This window comes from Engystomops pustulosus, chromosome 1 (genome assembly GCF_040894005.1).
Source record: "Engystomops pustulosus chromosome 1, aEngPut4.maternal, whole genome shotgun sequence".
Taxonomy (NCBI): Eukaryota; Metazoa; Chordata; class Amphibia; order Anura; family Leptodactylidae; genus Engystomops; species Engystomops pustulosus.
Window position 1 is genome coordinate 182,448,099 of NC_092411.1, and position 20,785 is coordinate 182,468,883.

The window sequence follows — 20,785 nt, forward strand, 5'->3', positions numbered from 1 at the left end:
ATCACTATATAAGCTCCCCTAGCAATCACTATATACAGCTCCCAGCAATCACTGTATACAGCACCCCCAGCAATCACTGTATACAGCTCCCCCAGCAATCATTGTATACAGCTCCCCCAGTAATCACTGTATACAGCTCCCCCAGCAATCACTGTATACAGCTTCCCCAGCAATCACTGTATACAGCTCCCCCAGCAATCACTGTATACAGCTCCCCCAGCAATCACTGTATACAGCTCCCCCAGCAATCACTGTATACAGCTCCCCCAGCAATCAGTTTATACAGCTCCCCCAGTAATCACTGTATATAGCTCCTCCAGCAATCACTATATACAGCTCCCCCAGCAATCACTATATACAGCTCCCCCAGCAATCACTATATACAGCTCCCCCAGCAATCACTGTATACAGCTCCCAGTAATCACTGTATACAGCTCCCCCAGCAATCACTGTATACAGCTCCCCCAGCAATCACTATATACAGCTCCCCCAGCAATCACTATATACAGCTCCCAGCAGGGGCGGACTGGGAAATTAAAATGGCCCTGGAAAAAGTTTTGAAAAGGGCCCCATGTTGTGGGTTGGTCCAAATTCTCAGAAGGTGGAGTCAACAAAAAGGGGCGGGTTCAGAATACAAACCACAGCCATGTTTGTAGAAGGTTTGCTTATGCAAAAATGCAATTATGACATTCCTTTGATATAAATATTATATTCTGCAGCAGCTGAGGTGTGTATTATGAGATTCTGCAGCAACTGAGCTGTGTATTATGAGGTTCTGCAGCAGCTGAGGTGAGTATTACGAGGTTCTGCAGAAGCTGTTGAGTGTATTATGAAGTTCTGCAGCAGCTGAGGCGAGTATTCCAAGGTTCTGCAGCAGTTGAGGTGTGTTATGTAATGATCTACAGCAGCTGAGGTGTGTATTATGAGGTTCTGCAGCAGCTGATGTGTTTATTATGAGGTTCTAAAGCATCTGAGGTGATTATTATGATGTTCTGCATAAGCTGAGGGGTTTTCCAACAACTGAGGTGTGTATAATTAGGTTCTGCATTAGCCGAGGAGTGTGTTTATGAGGTTATGTTGAAACTGAGGTGTGTATTAGGATGTTCTGCAGCATCTGAGGTGTGTATGTTGAGGTTCTGCAGCAGCTGAGGTGTGTATTATGAGGTTCTGCAGCAGCTGATGTGTGTTAAATTGTTTTCAGTGACATAACTAAACTGAATCAAAACGCTAACGTGTAACCGCACCCTAAGGGTAATGCCACACATGGCGTTTTGAGCCAGTTTTTGGTCCGTTTTTAAGCAGTCTGTTAAAAAACGCATGCGTTTTTGACAGATTTTACCAATTATCTGAATTAAAACTGGCCAAAAACGGATGCGTTTTTGGATGGACTGATTTAAAAACGGACCAAAAACAGGTTCAAAACCCTAAGGGTGATGCAACACAATGGGGCAGATTTATCAAGCAGTCTGAAAGTCAGAATATTTCCAGTTGCCCATGGCAACCAATCACAGCTCCCCTTTAAAATATTCATGAGCACTGGTGAAATGAAAGCTGAGCTGTGATTGGTTGCCATGGGCAACTGGAAATATTCTGACTTTCAGACTGCTTGATAAATCTGCCCCAATGCGTTTTTGGACCGTTTTAACACATGCATTTTTGTATGTTTTTAATGCGTTTGGCTGCTTTGAACCAGTTTTATCTTCATTTCTAGAAATGTAGGCAGCTGTGCAACAGATTAAAACCAGCCGTGGTAAACATGCAAAAACGCATGGTTAAAACGGTTTAAAAGCGCAACGTGTGGCATCACCCTAAGAGCCAAAACTTCTTTTTTTGGGAAATGCTTTAAAAACTTTTACAGCATTTTTTTCAGGATAGTTAAAAATGAAAACATCTTAAAACATCCCCAGTTACAGCGGAAAATTACGCCATGTGGGGGTAAATGTCTTAGGCAGAGCTGTACCGGAACTGATTAGATCCAGCAACTCTACTTTACCCTTGCAGACCTGGCAATCATGCAACCACCCGGCCTACAGAGCCAAAAGCAGCAATGCCTCTGGTATTCACTGCATAGCGCTACTTTACCGCTATGCATTGAAGAAAGGAGAAGGCAGAAGCCGCAATAAACCGTTTTTACCTTCTCCCGAGCCAGACAGCCGGATAAGCTGCTGCAATGTGGAAAGATTATGGGGTTTTTTTTTAATAAGGGTCGCGCTGCTCACTTTCGTAAGACTGTTCCCCGTGTTTGTGATTTGCACAGCTTTGACAGGTATTTAATGGGGATTTGCACTGGGATTGTGTTGCATGCGATCGGATTATGGCGCAGCTGCGCTGACTTCCATGCAACAGAAATTGGGGGGACGGGCCATCAGGCGTTCCAATTGATTTGGACTGAGCACGGGATTTAAGGTTCAAATTGTGACGCAAGATCGAGCACTTACATGCACCAGGAAGAAGCAGTTGAACTCTGTCGGACCTGAGCGGGGAAGCGACACATACAGGATATCGGGCGCACAAACTTAGTGAATCGCAGGACAATGCACTTTCTGTGAACTCCAAGGCACGGGTTAAGTAAATGTGCCCCAATATTTTTACATCTCTGGAGTGCTGCAAGCTTTATGGTTAAGATTGAAAGATAGAGAGAAAGATATGGGAACGATAGATAGAAAGCTAGGAAGAAAGAAAGAAGATAGAAGTAATATAAGTAGAGAGAGTTAAAATAGCTAAATATGCATGTACCTCTTATAGGCAGCAGCCCAGACTTTCTCAGCTTTATTATGGCACTCATAGGCAGGAACCATTTAGCAGCTGCACACTGTGCTCGGATCTTCTGTTCCTGCTGCTTTTGTGTTCCCCTCTCCTTAGCCAAATCCCGACTGGCCAGGAGTAAGGAATTTCTGCTTTGCTCTCACAAAGCAGAGCAGCTTCTCCCCCACAGAGCTGCTGGATGCCCCCTCAAAGTTGTTTGGTCTATGGTGGAGAGCAGCAGCAAGAACAAAGACCCATGCTGCTGTTACTCCACTACCAATCACCAAGGACTCTGCACAGGGGTCGGGGCTCTTCTCCCCCTGCCATGCTGCCAGCCCGATGTGTGTGATTCGGCCCCAGAGGGGACCGGCCTACCGGGAACTTTACCGGCAGATTGTATGGCTAGTCCGCCCCTGGCTCCCAGTTATCACTGTATACAGCTCCCCCAGCAATCACTATATACAGCTCCCCCAGCACTGTATACAGCTCCCAGTAATCACTGTATACAGCTCCCCCAGCAATCACTATATACAGCTCCCCCAGCAATCACTATATACAGCACCCCAGTACTCACTATATACAGCTCCCCCAGCAATCACTTTACACAGCTCCCCCAGCAATCAGTGTATACAGCTCCCCCAGCAATCAGTGTATAAAGCTCCCCTAAAAACCACTATATACAGCTCCGGGTAGTCCCCCTATAATAACTATATGAAGACCCCCTATAATAACTATATACAACCCCTATAATAACTATATAGAGTCCCCCTATAATAACTATATACAGTCCACCCATAATAACTACATATAGTCCCCCTATAATAACTACATACAGACCCCTATAATAACTATGTACAGTCCCCCTATAAACACTATATACACCCCCTATTATAACTATATACACATCCCCTATAATAACTATATACAGTCCCCCTATAACAACTATATACACACCCCCTATAACAACTGTATACACACACACCCTATTACTATATACACACCCCCTATAATAACTATATAGAGACTCCTATAATAACTATATACACCCCCATAATAACTATATAGAGTACACCTATAATAACTACAGACACCTATAACTATGTACAGTCCCCCTATAATCACTATATACAGTCCCCCTATAACTATATACAGTCCCCCTATTATAACTATATACACCCCATATTATAACTATATACACACCCCCTATAATAACTATATACAGTCCCCCTATAACAACTATATACACACCCCCTATAACAACTATATACACACACACCCTATTAGTATATACACCCCCCCCCCACAGGCAGACTCACTGTCACTCTATGACTGACTGATGGGAGTTTTCCCATCCATGACGTATCACAGCGGAATTTATGACCAGACGTCTTCATTTCTGTGCAGCACATGTCTATTCTGTGTCCCTAAAAATATCACAGTCACTTACAGTCCCCTGGATAACAACACTGTGCTTGTAACACAACTGACCATACACTCCCCCAAATATAAAACATCCCTTCATTATATAGAAATTTTATTAGAGAAGGTTGTCGGGTCCGGCCGGAAGCTGAATGCAGCGCTGCTCCAGCGGCCATGTTTGTTTACATGGCGCCCGGACCTGGGCGACAGCAGCGCTGGATACGGGAGGGCACCGGAAGGTAAGTACAGTTTATTGTTTTAGGCAGCCCGCTCCCGGCCACATATAGTTTTTTTTAAAAACTCGGACAACCCCTTTAAGGGGTTAAACTTGTTGCAGAAGATAGCAGCAATCAATGTAGCAGACAGAGGTTCCCAGTGCTCTTGTGCAGGCCATGCAGCGGAAGTGGTCGCTATCTCCACATGGGGTGATGCTTGGAGAGTTCCTGCTGGTGTGGTGCAAGCAAGGTGCAACATCCCCCACCGGGGCCTAGCCTTTTCTCGGGGCCTGGAGTCAGCCGGGGCCCGCAGTACCTGAGTGGCTGGAGGTTGCGGCCTAGGCACGCTAGTGTCACGGTGCTTGGTATGGGGAACTGGAGGGCTGTCCTACAGCCTGGCAGGTCTCCAGCAGGCTGGTGTTGGCAATAAATGATGAGAGAGAGGCTGCTATAGGGGTTCTCCCTGGGGCAACCCTTTGAGTGTCTAGAGTATGAGTCTCTGTGTGGTGGACAGGGTGCCCGTGATGGTGACAGCCGTAGTAGCAGGGACCAGACGGAGGCAGACGTTGAACAAAAACAACTTACAGTTCTTTATTGGAACCGACAGGAACCGCAGCAACGTGCCTTAACAGAATGGTGGATTGCTGAGATGCAGTTGGAGGGAGCCACAGGATGTAGATCATCAGCCTGGATGCAATGGCAGGCTGGGAGGTAGCTGTGTCCTAGTAGGATGCTTCAGCTTTATCCTGGATTGCTTCAGGTATCACCCTTGAAGGTAGGATGATACCCCTTTCCTCACTACTAGCTATTAGCTCCACTCTTCAGGCAGGGAGCTGGGCTCACCTGCTCTTGGTCTGGTGTGCTAGCTGCACTCTAGAAGTGTTCTCTAGAACTTTCCTGTCCAGGGGTTTTGTTACTCCCACTGGTCAGGTGGTGGCTACTCCTCCAATTACCTCTCAGCTCACAGACACAGAGTGTAACACATGTGATTGGATGACACATCTTACATCACATCAAAGAATTAACTCCCGCCTTAACAGGCAGGATCTACCACTGCAATGCCCATCTATGTGAGGTATTTGTTATGTAGTGACCTGCTGTGGGGTTGATCAGACCCTTCACAGGCTGCAAGCTACATGGTGGGACGTATTCGCAACCACTCCTCTGCCTTACATCGGCAAGGGTGTTGCAAAGGCTTTTCCCACCAGTGACTTTTGACTGGTTGGGATTTTTACTGCACAGTTAACACCTTCAGTACTGGAGCATCGCTCCCATGGTACACAACAGCAGCAAAACACAGTTCAATGCCATAACCTTGGCAGCAGGGTTAGGCAAATACAGTTCAATAAAGAGAGCAAGGCACAGAAGCATATAATTCTGTTTCTAATGGTATATTCAATGTGCCCCACTTGGTCCTGACCACAGTGAGGAGGCAGCTGGATACCTTGGGGCCTAAGTGGCTGACTTATAATGCTGCTTAGCATCAGGAACATGACACAGTGACTTGGTCCAGGAGACCTAACCTTGTCCACAAAACCGTCAGGGCCAGCAGGGATATGCAAGAAGAGGGGGAAGTCGTAGTGTAGTGCAGAGTTCCCCCTGGAGCATTCCCGCTGCGTGTGGAAACAAATCCTTGGGCAGGGAGGCCAGTGGTGTTAGCACCATGCCAGGAACCCCACATGAGGCAAAAATCTTGAACAAATCTCACAGTCTCTTTAATGGCACACATTCCAATGAAGCAAAAGCTAACAGGCTGTCTGAAGGAACCCATAATGATTTTGTGGGTAAGTAAGAATTTACCTAACCTGGGTGTCAGAGGCCTGGAAATTAGGGGCCAGTTGGACCCTGCTGTGAGCCAGGAACAGAGCTCACAAATCAAAGAATAGAGGGAAAGACCTTGAATTTTAGAGGAATAATTTTTAGACTATCTCATCTGGGGAATTCCAGGACATCAACCAATGAAAGTTTTTAACATTTAGCTCCATAGTGGCAGGTATGATGTAATAGAAAGAATAATACCACTTTCAGACAGTAGATGGCAGCAAAGGATAACTATCAGGGGAGTTAGATATCTTACTTTCATAATGACCCATCTTGTGGGACATTACATGGGCATCAACATGAATAAGTGGAATGCTCTTGTCCCATCTGCATGTGAATTGTACCACAAAAAATGATCATTGGAAAAAAATGACATAATAACTGCTTTATTTATGTGGCGCCAACATATTCGGCACCACCACACTTGCCAAACCAGTACCTGTCCCTGGCTCACAATCTAATCAACCTACCAGTATGTTTAGGAGTGTGGGAGGAAACCCACGCAAACATGGAGAGATTATATACAAACTCTTCGCAGATGTTGACCTGGATGGGATTTGAACCTAGGAACCCCAGCAATGCAAGGCTGTAGTTCTAACCACTGAGCCACTGTGCTGTCCAATGACATCACCTTTAATGGGGATATGCCACAATCCAACTCAGTTTACAAAGCTCCCACATGGGTTTAAATATTAAGATATACATATTCATAATGGTTTACTTGAATAACAATGACCTTTTTATTTAATATTTTATGTTAACGCTTCTTCAGCCTCATTTCTTTTCATAATGTTGCAGGTGGCTCTCTATCGTTGCACTTCTTTCATATCTACATTACTGCTTTCAAAATGCAGTTTCCTTACAATCACTGCAACGCAGCATAGCAGTAAACATCATATAAATGTCTTTTTTGCGTGTTTTTTTTTTTGTTGAAAAAATTGCATTGGCCTTTTCCCGCCACGTGACTTTTTAATTTTGTTAAATCATCGTAAAAAAATTATGAGGTTACTCTACTCCTCTCTTGGTGTATTTGCATGTGAACTTGCAATTATTTTGTTATTATAAAATAAAAAACATAGGGCGTCATTTACTAAGGGCTTGAATCGCGTTTTTACGGCGGGTTACCTGAATTTTTCCGTTTTGCGCTGATTTCTTCTGAATTGCCCCAGGTTTTTGGCACATGCGATCTGATTGTGGTGCATCGGCACCGGCATGCACGCGACGGAAATCGGGGGGCGTGGCTGTACGAAAACCTGATGGATTCGGAAAAACTGCCGCATTTTTTTAAAAAAGTGTCGCTTGACACACACCTGCACCCGGCCAGGCTTGGGGAACTTCAGTGCACTCCGATGGACTTCAGCGCAGCAGCGACACCTAGTGGACATTGGGGGAGCTACCTTCATAGGAGCCACAATACGAAATGCAGAATACAAGCTTGCGTTCAGTTAAAAAACAGTTAATAACCTAGGCGTTTCAGACATCTTTCGGACATTTTGAGGTTCTAACATGATGATGAAGTTGGATATTTCTACTAGAGAATTAGAGGTACTCATGCCTACATCTCCACGGCGTACTACAAGTGTGTATAGGACTCATCTGTTTGGTGTTTGCCCTTACCACTTTTTTCCTCTTGGTCCTTGCTTGTTGCTTGGGTAAATAATACATCCATTTTTGTGTCCAATTCCTGAGTATTTAAGTCCTTCTCCCTGTCCTTAATTTCGTCCTGTGTCTGCAGTGCAGATGTCCTGCAATTAGAACCAGATTAACAGAAATCTTCCATGAAAATCGGGAATGATAAACCAGGGACTCATAGATCCAGACACCATGAATGTGGTTATTTTCTTATATTTGGTATCCCTGGCTTCCTTCATTCTAAAATAAACTCTTAAAATTATGCTAATGAGTCTGAGGAGATGTGGGGGATGTTTCCACAGCCCCTCGGTGATGTATTAGCATGCATTAATATAATATTAAGGTCCTGGCAGGGTGATTGTTCATTGACAGAGATCACATGACCCCTTATCTGCAGTCATTTTATGCTCTGGCTGATTACGTAAAAGGCTGGAGGCTTTATTCTTTTCAAGATGAGTCAGGAGGGTCTGGCAGTGCTGGATCATCCTGACCTTCAGACTATAAGACACAAGCACTAAATGGTGTGTATTATAGGCAAAAATTCTATATTAAGAGAACATTAAAACAATCTTGCCACAAAATGCACTTGTAGGGACAAGTGTGTAAGTGAAAAGTTTCTTTAGGAAGAGTCTGTGGACCCTCTGGACCACCAAGGGAGGTGAAGGAGCTAGCCGCAGCCCGAGACCGGAGTCTAAGTGACAACTTGTCTTCGCCAGAAGGGGGTGCCACCAGGTCGTTCCACGGGTCCGACTAGGCCCGCGTTGGCAGTCAAGGTAGCAATGTAGGAATAGTCCGAGGCTGGGAAATCAACGCTGGAAGGGACGGCCTTGTCAGGCAGCAGGATCACAGCCTAGATGGGACCGGAGCAGATCCAGGAGCCAGGAGAGGAAAGTCTTTGTTATCAATGGCTTCATTCCTTCTAAAATAAATTATGTTAATGAGCCTGTGATCTGGGTTTACTAACTGTTACACTGTCTCACCTTCCCCCTGCTCCCTCAGCACTTGTACAGTGCATTAGATTAATTTTAAATGTTGATTTTAGGATTGAGACCTTAGATAACAAATATTAGAAGATTACTACAGTTACAGTGCCTGGATCTATGAGTCCCTGGTTTATCCTGCTTGATTTTGATGGCAGATTATTTTATTACATTCATTTATTCCTAATAAAATTCCAGTCTTTCCCTTTTTAGTAGTTTCTTTTTTCATAAAATGCCCTTGTTTCTTTCTCTCCAGTTAGGTCATGTGATCTCATGGTGACATTCTGTTAAAGGGGTTTTCCCATGAAGGAAAGTTAGAACCTATCTATGGTATAGGGCCTAACTTGCTGATAAGTGGGGGTCTCAGTGCTGAGACCCCAGCAGATCGCAAAAACGAGGGGTCCGTCAGAATAATGTAGCACACAGCCGCGCATGACAGTTCTGCTCCAATAATTGCTATGGAGCTGACGGAAATTGCTGAGAGATTAATGGAGCAGAACAGTCATTCGTGGTGATGAAGGATCCGACGGATCCCTCGTTTTATGATCTGCGCGGGTCTCAGCACTGAGACCACCACTGATTAGCAAGTTAGGCCCTATCCCATGAATAGGACCTAACTTTTCTTCATGGGAAAACCCCTTTAATCAAAGGCCGTTCTGTTGTCTCAAAGAGGGCTCACAGTGTTTGCATGACTGCATGGAATGTCCAACACTAATTTCCCCTAAAATGGATAACAAAAACTTTTTGCATTTGCCTATTTACCTATTTGTCAATATTCATAAGTCATTTAATTATCTATTATAATAACTTTATTTGAAAAAATATCCTAAAATTTTGCAGAGTTTGATCCCCATGGCAGATATCACTTTGTAGCTAGAGATGAGCGAACACACTCGTCCGAGCTTGATGCTTGTTCAAGCATTAGCGTACTCGTAACTGCTCGTTGCTCGGACGAATACCTTACTACTACCTTACTGCCTCCATACATCGTCCCCTTAGCAAACGAGCTGTGTCGGGCAGAATTTTGGGTTGTTTTCATGGCTTCCACATCAAACTTGTTAACTTTGTCACCACCCTGCTGTGTTATCCACAAAATATACTGGCAAACTTTTATCATTTACCGATATTATTTCAGCGCTTCTTGCGCATCTGTTTACATTCCCCTCACCCGCCATAACCAAGCCAATTACTTATAAGAACAGTACTACACTTGATCTTATACAAAAGGTTCTTAGAAGTGCTGTTTGTAGCCCCCGCCTGCTTTGAAAATGATACTTTTTTCAAAGTAAACGGTTCTGGCCCCCAGGCCCATTTTGGGTGGGGAGGAGCCGAGAGACAGGGGCTTGGACAGGCGAAAGCTCGTCTGGCAGCGGACCGCCAGCTCCATCCCAAGATTAGGCAGCCTCAGAGGCATCCATGCATGCTGCCCCTGCTGTTTCCTGTCCATTTCGCCTCCACGATCCTCCACAGCATCCACCAATGTCTCCATGCGCAACTTTCAACTGTCTATACCCCAGATGATGGAGCGTGAGAGGATATAAAGCACATCATCCCCTTATCAACCGAGCTGTGTCAGGCAGAATTTTCGGGTGTTTCACCAGATACATAATGGAACTCGGCGCATCTGTCGCCGCCATGCTGGAGACCTGAAGTTTCAATCATAGCAGCGCAATATGGATGGCCCATACTGTCGCTCTTAATCATGGAAGTCGTCTTCATGGTTGCCTCAACATGTCGTCCCCTTATAAAAAAAACTGTGTCAGGCTCATTTTTCGGGTGTTTCACCAGATACGTTATGGAACTTGGTCACTATGTCGCCACCATGCTGTGTTATCGACTAAATATACCGTCAACCTTTTGTTCACATAGGAAACTATTTCAGCGCTTCTTGCTCACCTCCTTTGGTTCCTCTCTGCCACCCATTGGTTTGAAGCCTGAGTCCATTTGGGGTATGTCGCCATGACACTCTCTAGCCTGCCGCTGCTGCCGCTGCCTCTGCGTGCCGTCTTCTATAGTGTCAGGGTCAGTTATTGGATGTTTTAGATGTTATCTAGCCTCATTCGGTCACTCTGTCATGGCCATGCTGTTGCCCATAATTTTGGCATACGATTGGTACGATTGGTACGATTAAGCAGCCTCAGAGGCATCCATGCATGCTGCCCCTGCTGTTTCCTGTCCATTTCTGTAGTGTTTCCATCATTTTCTGAGGTTTCCAGGTGTTTGGCCAAGCTTCCCTGTGCAGACCCTTGGCCCCCTTGAAAAATGCTCGAGTCTCCCATTGACTTCAATGGGGCTCGTTATTCGAGACGAGCACTCGAGCATCGGGAAAAGTTTGTCTCGAATAACGAGCACCCGAGCATTTTAGTGCTCGCTCATCTATATTTGTAGCATCAATTTCATTATCATCCGGCAGGATAACAAACTTAAAACTGTTTTGCAAGAAAGCTGCCCCATTAAATCAGGAATAAAATGAGTTCTACAAGAAAAAATAGGGCTCAATATATAGATTTCATTAAAAAACATAACTGATGTATTATCTTTATGATTATTATATTTCAACCAGAACAAGTTGACAGCATCAATTGTATGTTTCACTTATTCAAATTTTCAACTTTTCTTTTTTTCGGATAGGTAGGTAGGTGATCATTAGTAAACACTGTTACCTAAAGTACAGTAAATTACCATTATCCAGTGCTCCATTTGTAACTAGGGGTCGTATGTAAGTCGAGTGTTCTTAAGTAGGGGACCGCCTGTATTTATATTTTACTATTACAAGTTATACAGAAAGATTCAGATTTAAGAAAGCACAAAGATTGTGGGAACCTCGGAAAGGGCATCCAGCAGCTTGTTATATCAGAAGATTTATTTAGAGAGTCCTTGAAGGAAATGCCGCTAATGTAAACATCAATTGTTGAATCTCTAAGGCTTCCGTTCTACATTCTGAATGCATTTGAATGATGATGTCCAGTGTAACTTTTTCTTGTGACTCTCTGACACCCGTCACCTCCCTGCCAGCCTGGTGTGGCTGATCAAGCTGTTCAAACAACTGGAAGACATCAGAAGTTAAACACTCATTATTTTAATTTGATGCTAATCATGTGTTAATGAGACTAATCCTTGCAATGATTCAGGTAATTTGCTTAATGGCTGCCCAGAGTACAGATTACAGTAATCAGTCATGACTGATAAGATGTCTGTTGCAGAAAAGGTTGTCAGGTGGATGATGCAGGTAACAAGGACTAGGGGAATGATTTCCTCCTAGACTATGTGAGTCTACAAGGTTAAATCATCTCAATGTCTCCAACTTCATTTACAACAAAGAAATAATGTTTTTTTCTGCACCTAGTACACATGTCCAGAGTATAACATACAGATCAATCCCCTGCCTCATGTAACAATCCACCCACACCAGCACTGAAGTTTCACATTTCAAACTTTCTTGTTAGTAATGGTTTTCCTTATTATATGCACACAACTTTATGCAATTTATAAAGACTTTTTGTTTAATCTCTTCAGGATGCAGTATTTTTTTCAGTTTTTGTGTTTCCATTCTTTGCACCCGCCTTCAAAAAAATTAATGACTTTTTATTATTGCATATACAGAGCTGTATAAAGGATTGTTTTCTGCATTACAAATTGTGCTTGCAAGTGAAAGTATTGAATATTCCATGACTCATGGAAGGTGTAATAACATTTTCATTGCTATTATCTTTGGGACTGTACAAACTTTAGATCACTTTTTGTTTCAAATTTTATTTGAAAATGACAAAAATGGCAAATGGCAAAAAATTGGTGTTTCGGACATTTGGGTGTTATTTTCTGTTATCAGGTTTATTGACGGTAATAATAATTTTTTTTTTTTTGATAGATGAGGACTTTTGGAATGCGGGAATAACTAATATTTTTATGATTTTTTGTCGTCATACAGTTCTAGGGAAAGGTGGGATGATTCGAACTTTTAGGCTTAATTTTTTTAAACTGCTTAAATTTTTTTTACTGTATTTATAGACCTCAAAGGCCAAACGAAGTTTGATTTTCCTTGCATCTACTACAATACTGTAGTTAATTAACTTTTTCATATGTTACAAATTGGCAGAAAAGTGGTGTTTCTGAAATTTGTTACTGAGTTCAACATGTTGATGATTTTTACTTTTTATGTGAAAAGGGGGCAACACAACGGCATATATCAAAAGACCACACTTTGCCCAGATAAAATTCTGGGCACTTCAGAATCAAAAAGGACAAAGATAATAAAAATAAGTCTTGGCACAATTGGGTCTTTGCTATTCTAACATATGTATTGCATACAAAAAGCCAATAAATGTAAAATGTACATTTACAAATGTTTTATAAAATAATATATATTTATTGGCTTTTTGAATGCAATACATACATTATAGAGTAGCAATAACCCACTTATTCTGATATTTATTTTTATTATTTCTATTATTTATTATTATATCAGTTCTTTGGAAAGGAGGGTATTTTTTTACATTTTTTTAAACTTTTTTTACCATTTTGAAGACTCATTTTTACTTTAACCCTAGGTTGTCTAATATTAACATATACTACAATATGGCAGTAAATGGGGATTCTACATGTCATCTATTACAATGTGCCACTAGCAGGCTGTGAAACTGGCTGTGAAACTGACTGGCTGTCATGACCTCATGAGGAGCGATGATCTCAGCAAAGATGGTGGTCAAAGGGTTAACAACGATCACAGGTGTTACCAGTGGGTGTTTTCTGCAATGTGCAGCAAACACCCACCTTGTACGAAGAGGGCTAAGCTGGTGAGCCCTCTCAATACACCCGCAGTCAGAAAGGGGTTAAAGAAGTGAAATTTTAGCTGCCAATTTCACTTTTAATTTTGGTCATTTTGCATTTTCTTTTGCATTTTAGTAAATGGCGAAAAAAAATTGCTTGCCAAGTGTCCTCTGTGTTTTTCTCTGTAATACCTTATTTACTTTTTATGTGCTTGGGATGGCGATGGTTAGTGGTGGTGATCTTTAGCAGGCACAAAACACATTGGAAAATTTGACTGACACATTAATACATTTTCCATAATTTTATATCATACAGACATACAAATGCTTCCATTTACAAAACAATTCATTGAAAGAAGTTGTTCAACATATGATAAAAAAATGTTGCAATTGCACTTGCTCAGCATCTCCTCTGACAAGTGTTGAAGATGATTCTGCTTAAGTATTGGCTGGCTCCTAATTCAAAGGATCCCAGCAGTCGAACCTTCACCAATCAGATTGATATCCCATTTCCAGTGTATATGCCCTCTCCTGTACAACTTGGTACAACCTCTTTAATTTGATATTTAGATACTATAAATAAACCTAAGGTTTTTACATATACATATAAGGGTTCTTTCACGTTGGCACTGAAGGTTTAACATTGCTTTGCAAACATCACACTTGCTTTTTCTGCATCATCAGTGAAATAAAACGGATGTTTCAATAACATTTTTTTGCAGACCCATAAACTTCTATTGCTTTCCATGATCTGCATTGGTGAAAATAAAAATGGGACATGTTTCATAATTTTTTCCACGGACAACAGTGAACATACAAGCCAATGTGAAAACGCCCATAGGAATCAATGGATTTATGAGGCATCCGTGGAAATCATGGAGAAACGGATGTGAAAAACAATGACAATGTGAAAGAGCCCTTAAACTGAACTTATTTTTAATCGTTTGAATGACTAATATACTTGTCAGTAGCCAATCACTAGTTGATTATAATATAGGCCATTTGGGTGGTAGCCCAGGGCCCAAGCCTTTTAAAAGGCCCATGGTCACTCAAACCACCCACCAATTTTATACTGAGAAGGACCTTGACCCATGAAATCCTTGCACATCTGTTTCTGCTTTCAAAACACATGTACACAAGAGCCATTTCAGGACTTTTGAAGGTCCTCCAAAAATCCTGAAACCACAGATTGGAAGCAGGCAGAAGGGACACATCCTCCATTCCCCCAAGAAGCTTGGATCTAGTACCATATGTAGGAAGTGAATTGCAGACTGTATTGGCTAATATATTGATACACGGCAATCTTAATCAACCCCTGTAGCCAATGGCCAAATTTTGTAAATACCATATTTTTCGGCCTATAAGGCGCACCAAAAATCCTTTAATTTTCTCAGAAATCAAAGGTGCGCCTTATAGGCCGGTGCGCCTTATATATGAACTTATACAGAAATGTACTACAGACAAGATGTACTGTACATTTACCAGTGTTTAATAGCTCCATCCCCAGAAATTTCCTGCACCTTCCCACACAGTATACAGGGATCCCTAGCTCCTGAAGTGCCCTGGCACCACAACTAACATTGTGCCCATCCTGCCCTCCCCTAGCACGGAGAGACCGGAGCTGCCATACTGCCGACCACGAGGCAATCATCATCATCAGTAAACAATCCCCCATACCTGACAGTCCTGTAACAGGGGAAAGAGAAGGAACCACAGGGAACCCCACAGGAATAACACCCTGGCTAAGGAGGGAAGGAGAAGGGGCAGAGGGAGACCGCTTAACCCCTGCTGCATCACCCTGCATTACCCCCCAGCAGCCATACCTCTGAGATCGGAGCTCTCTGACACGCTGAAGACAAGTTTCCCAGGAAGTGTAGCTGGCTTGAACTGTGCACAGGTCTGCCACCTGCTGGTCATTTTTAGGTACTGCATTTGATCCTGCGCCTTATACTCCAGTGCGCCTTATATATGAACCTAGATTTCTTAGCAGGCATTTATTAGAGGTGCGCCTTATAGTCCGGTGCGCCTTATAGGCCGAAAAATACGGTATCTCAATTCTCTGGCCTAATTTAAGCCTTGGTTGATATGATTCCACCAGGGAAGAGAGGGCAATATTCAAAGTAAAAAAAAAATATTTGTTGCTATGCTTCATTAAGGATTGTTTTGATCTGAGAGATATCTGCCTGGTAAATGTTATTTCCTACAAGTTCCATGTTGGCATGGAAGGTAGGTTTATTTGATTCCCGTAATTAAAAGCCGTATTCTAGGTTTTATCATGAATAACAGATGCTTTTGCTCTTGATTCTCTGGCACCAGTATGCACATTTTCTATTTACTTAATGGTATTATTCATATTCTTGGATTTAGTGAAGTGCAGAATATGTTCAATTTCTGTGATAAAGTCAATGATTCATTTAAAGCATACGGCTTTACAAGGTTGACATTGTCCTGCAATCCAAAATTAATGATTTAGATGAAGCAGATGTTTTTTTTCTAGTCGGTATGGTTTAACCTGAAACTGATTATATAAGGATGCCTTTCACTTTAATTAAAGGCACCAAACATCTGACTGTCATTTATTGTGCTTTAAATCAGTGAACATTCAAAATCATTTGTGTAATCCGGATATTATATCTGTAGCAATGCAAAGATTAATATTATCCTGCTCATAAGCAGGATTTCTTCACATAATGTATGCACAAAATGGCACTCTTGGAATATATTGTGGAATGAGTAACTAAAATATCAGAAGTATGAAGTAGAGTATGCTGTTTTTATGTCGTTCAGAACTTTATGTTAATTGTTCCCAAATATTATGTTAATATTTCCCAATGGTCCAGGTAATTTTCAACACAAAAGGCAAACATTTTATTGTCAAGACCAGAGAAAATTTTAAGTCTCAATTTATTCTTAATTGAAAAAAGATCCATCATAATTTAAATGCAGTCTGATCTTGCGGCAGCCACATATATACATATCAAGCGATGTGAACAGTGTTACAGGGCGGGCTTAAATCCCCCGCAGGATGTGACATCATGAATAACAATTAATCAGTGTACAAAGATTACTTAGTATATTTAAAAAATATTAGATGTGCAAAAAATTCATAGTGATCGGTTGTCTAAGAAATGACAAGTGAAGATCAGTTTATATGAACACAAAAGTAATATATATACACTCACCGGCCACTTTATTAGGTACACCATGCTAGTAACGGGTTGGACCCCCTTTTGCCTTCAGAACTGCCTCAATTCTTCGTGGCATAGATTCAACAAGGTGCTGGAAGCATTCCTCAGAGATTTTGGTCCATATTGACATGATGGCATCACACAGTTGCTGCAGATTTGTCGGCTGCACATCCATGATGCGAATCTCCCGTTCCACCACAACCCAAAGATGCTCTATTGGATTGAGATCTGGTGACTGTGGAGGCCATTTGAGTACAGTGAACTCATTGTCATGTTCAAGAAACCAGTCTAAGATGATTCCAGCTTTATGACATGGCGCATTATCCTGCTGAAAGTAGCCATCAGATGTTGGGTACATTGTGGTCATAAAGGGATGGACATGGTCAGTAACAATACTCAGGTAGGCTGTGGCGTTGCAACGATGCTCAATTGGTACCAAGGGGCCCAAAGAGTGCCAAGAAAATATTCCCCACACCATGACACCACCACCAGCAGCCTGAACCGTTGATACAAGGCAGGATGGATCCATGCTTTCATGTTGTTGACGCCAAATTCTGACCCTACCATCCGAATGTCGCAGCAGAAATCGAGACTCATCAGACCAGGCAACGTTTTTCCAATCTTCTACTGTCTAATTTCGATGAGCGTGTGCAAATTGTAGCCTCAGTTTCCTGTTCTTAGCTGAAAGGATTGGCACCTGGTGTGGTCTTCTGCTGCTGTAGCCCATCTGCCTCAAAGTTCGACGTACTGTGCGTTCAGAGATGCTCTTCTGCCTACCTTGGTTGTAACAGGTGGCGATTTGAGTCACTGTTGCCTTTCTATCAGCTCGAACCAGTCTGCCCATTCTCCTCTGACCTCTGGCATCAACAAGGCATTTGTTGAACTGCCGCTCACTGGATGTTTTTTCTTTTTCGGACCATTCTCTGTAAACCCTAGAGATGGTTGTGCGTGAAAATCCCAGTAGATATGCAGTTTCTGAAATACTCAGACCAGCCCTTCTGGCACCAACAACCATGCCACGTTCAAAGGCACTCAAATCACCTTTCTTCCCCATACTGATGCTCAGTTTGAACTGCAGGAGATTTTCTTGACCATGTCTACATGCCTAAATGCACGGAGTTGCCGCCATGTGATTGGCTGATTAGAAATTAAGTGTTAACGAGCAGTTGGACAGGTGTACCTAATAAAGTGGCCGGTGAGTGTATATATCTACATATATTTTGATATATAGATTTTTAATAAAAGATTTAAACAAAACTACAAATGTATATACAAATGAGCTTAAAGGAGGCAGTTTTCCTTATATGAATCACTTAATACTTTTCAGATGCTGGGTATTACATCTTCAACTATGATTATGGTGATAGTTATCATGGAGGAAGCCACAGCACCGAGGATTAGATTCCAAAAGATTTATTTACATGTGCATCAAAACATGATAAGCACGACGTTTCGATTCGCAATGAATCTTTATCAAGTATAAAAAATGGCCGAACGCCAGTACATATGTTTACAAAAAATGCTCAGTGACATCTTTTCCTTTGTGACGTAATAAGTGATTAATTAAATATACAATTCATAAATAGTGTATTAAAAGGGAGTTTTATACTCGACATGTGAATATTAAAAACAATATATGCTATAAACTTTACAATTCATAAACATAGACAATAATAAACAGTAGTTAGTGTCCAATGGTGATTGCGCAGAGGTGTGTCTCCCCGTCATGCGTTGTTAAAAGGATGCGTCTCCATGGAGCTAGTCCGGGTGCGCTTCATGGTGTTTTACTCTGATGAGTCTTATTTAATAACTTTCTCTAATTTTTTCACAGTTGTTCTCACAGATTGTGATTCTGACACTTCACCATGTTTAAGCTTTATTCCCCGTGGGTAAATGTCTCCCTTTCGATCATGAGGATCTATTCCCATTTCATATTGGCAGGTATGATTATAATATATCTATTTGGATACCCTCTTTTTTCTTTCCCCTTTTTTTCTGTAGCTTGGGGGTGTATGTGTGTATTTGCATGATGCTTCTTGTTATTAATATACCGATATGTTCTTTCCCGCACATGGGATTTCTATAGCATATATTGGACAAATACGTGGGTAACATCAATGATGCGCAGAATTAGTCTGTATTTACGGACATATGCCACCAGATACAACCCTTTACGTTCTGTCCTATATGGCCCGCACATAGGTACTATAAACTGGGGTTTTACTGTGCTGGTCGTGACATGGTCCCGTTTGGACATAGATGGTCCGTCTTAGCCAGCCCCATGTACCATATGAGGCCTGTTATGGATGCTCTAGATGAATGCTTGACACCCGAATATAATTTTTTTGACGTTCCCCTTCTTTTTTTTATACAGGGTGTCCTCTTAGATATTATTTATTATACTGGTGCCGCACCGCTAGAGGCATCCTCAGTGCCACTTACTGTATAAACCAATGATGATATAATATCGGCATTCATACTATTATTATGAGTATTTTACTTACAGCATTTGCTTCTTGCGCGCTCCATAAATAGGATGGATCACATGATCGGAACAAACATCATGGAATCTGTACGGATCAGGTGACTAAAATCACCATGAAAACTTTGCTAACTACGCATGCGCGGTTGAAGCGCACCCGGACTAGCTCCATGGAGACGCATCCTTTTAACAACGCATGACAGGGAGACACACCTCTATGCAATCACCATTGGACACTAACTACTGTTTATTATTGTCTATGTTTATGAATTGTAAAGCTTATAGCATATATTGTTTTTAATATTCACATGTCGAGTATAAAACTCCCTTTTAATACACTATTTATGAATTGTATATTTAATTAATCACTTATTACGTCACAAAGGAAATTATGTCACTGAGCATTTTTTGTATACATATGTACTGGCGTTCGCCATTTTTTATGCTTGATAAAGATTCATTGCGAATCGAAACGTCGCGCTTATCATGTTTGGATGCACATGTAAATAAATCTTTTGGAATCTAATCCTTGGTGCTGTGGCTTCCTCCATGAAGATTGTTCATTCCTGTTTTCCGGCATCAGAAACACTGGCCGCGGGCACCACCACAATTTCTTCTAAAAAGGAAAGGATCGCTGTCCTACCCCCCTCTTTTTCTATGGTGATAGTTAAACCCTTTTGTAGGTAAGGTACTTTGATATCTGGATGTTAACATAAAAATGTGTTGTTTTTTAAATTAGACATTTTCCGGGTCAATGCATTTTTAAAAGACCTTTCTTATTAAGTCTAATTTTGTATGAGCACTATCTGTTCACCTAAAAAAAAACTCAGATTCTGCTGTGTACAACAGTACGAAAGTGTGTACTATGTTTATCTCCATCATCTCTATAGCATCCAAGAACAAAGGTCACCAGAGGCTCCAATCTCCAGTCGCAAGTGTTATCAAAATTGTCTGCAATGAAGCTTTATTATTAATCCTTGTTCCCACGACAGCCCAAAATTTTGAAAATCTAGTTGTCATAGGGACGAAAAAAAGTCAAACATACCTGTTCCAACTTAATAATTCATAAAACATAAACATAAAAATTCAACTTAATAATAAAACTACAGAGCCTGTTTTGTTCATAACCCAGGGACTGCCTGTGTAACCATTTCAACACTTTGATAAGATCATAATGACAAAGTGTCAGCCTAATCTTTTTAATTGCAAAGAACTCCTTTATAAAAATTTACTGTTGAAGTAGTCAAGTTATATATGCATCTCATCTGCATGTTGCAGCGATAATTAGGGCATATATGCTAATAGCAGTTGTGAAAGGGTTATATCTTGGAAGCTTATATTTCATGGATTGAGAGTTTGTGTGATACAGAACACAATATATAAGCAGTTAAAGACATTCCCAACTATGACTTCTTGGTTTTCTAGTAAACAGAACCACTTTTTTGTCTTTAGCACTTACAACCACACTTTTGTCGTAACTTTATACATAAGCTTGTGGCACATTAAGTAATGCTTCACCTTAGCTACTCATGGTTAG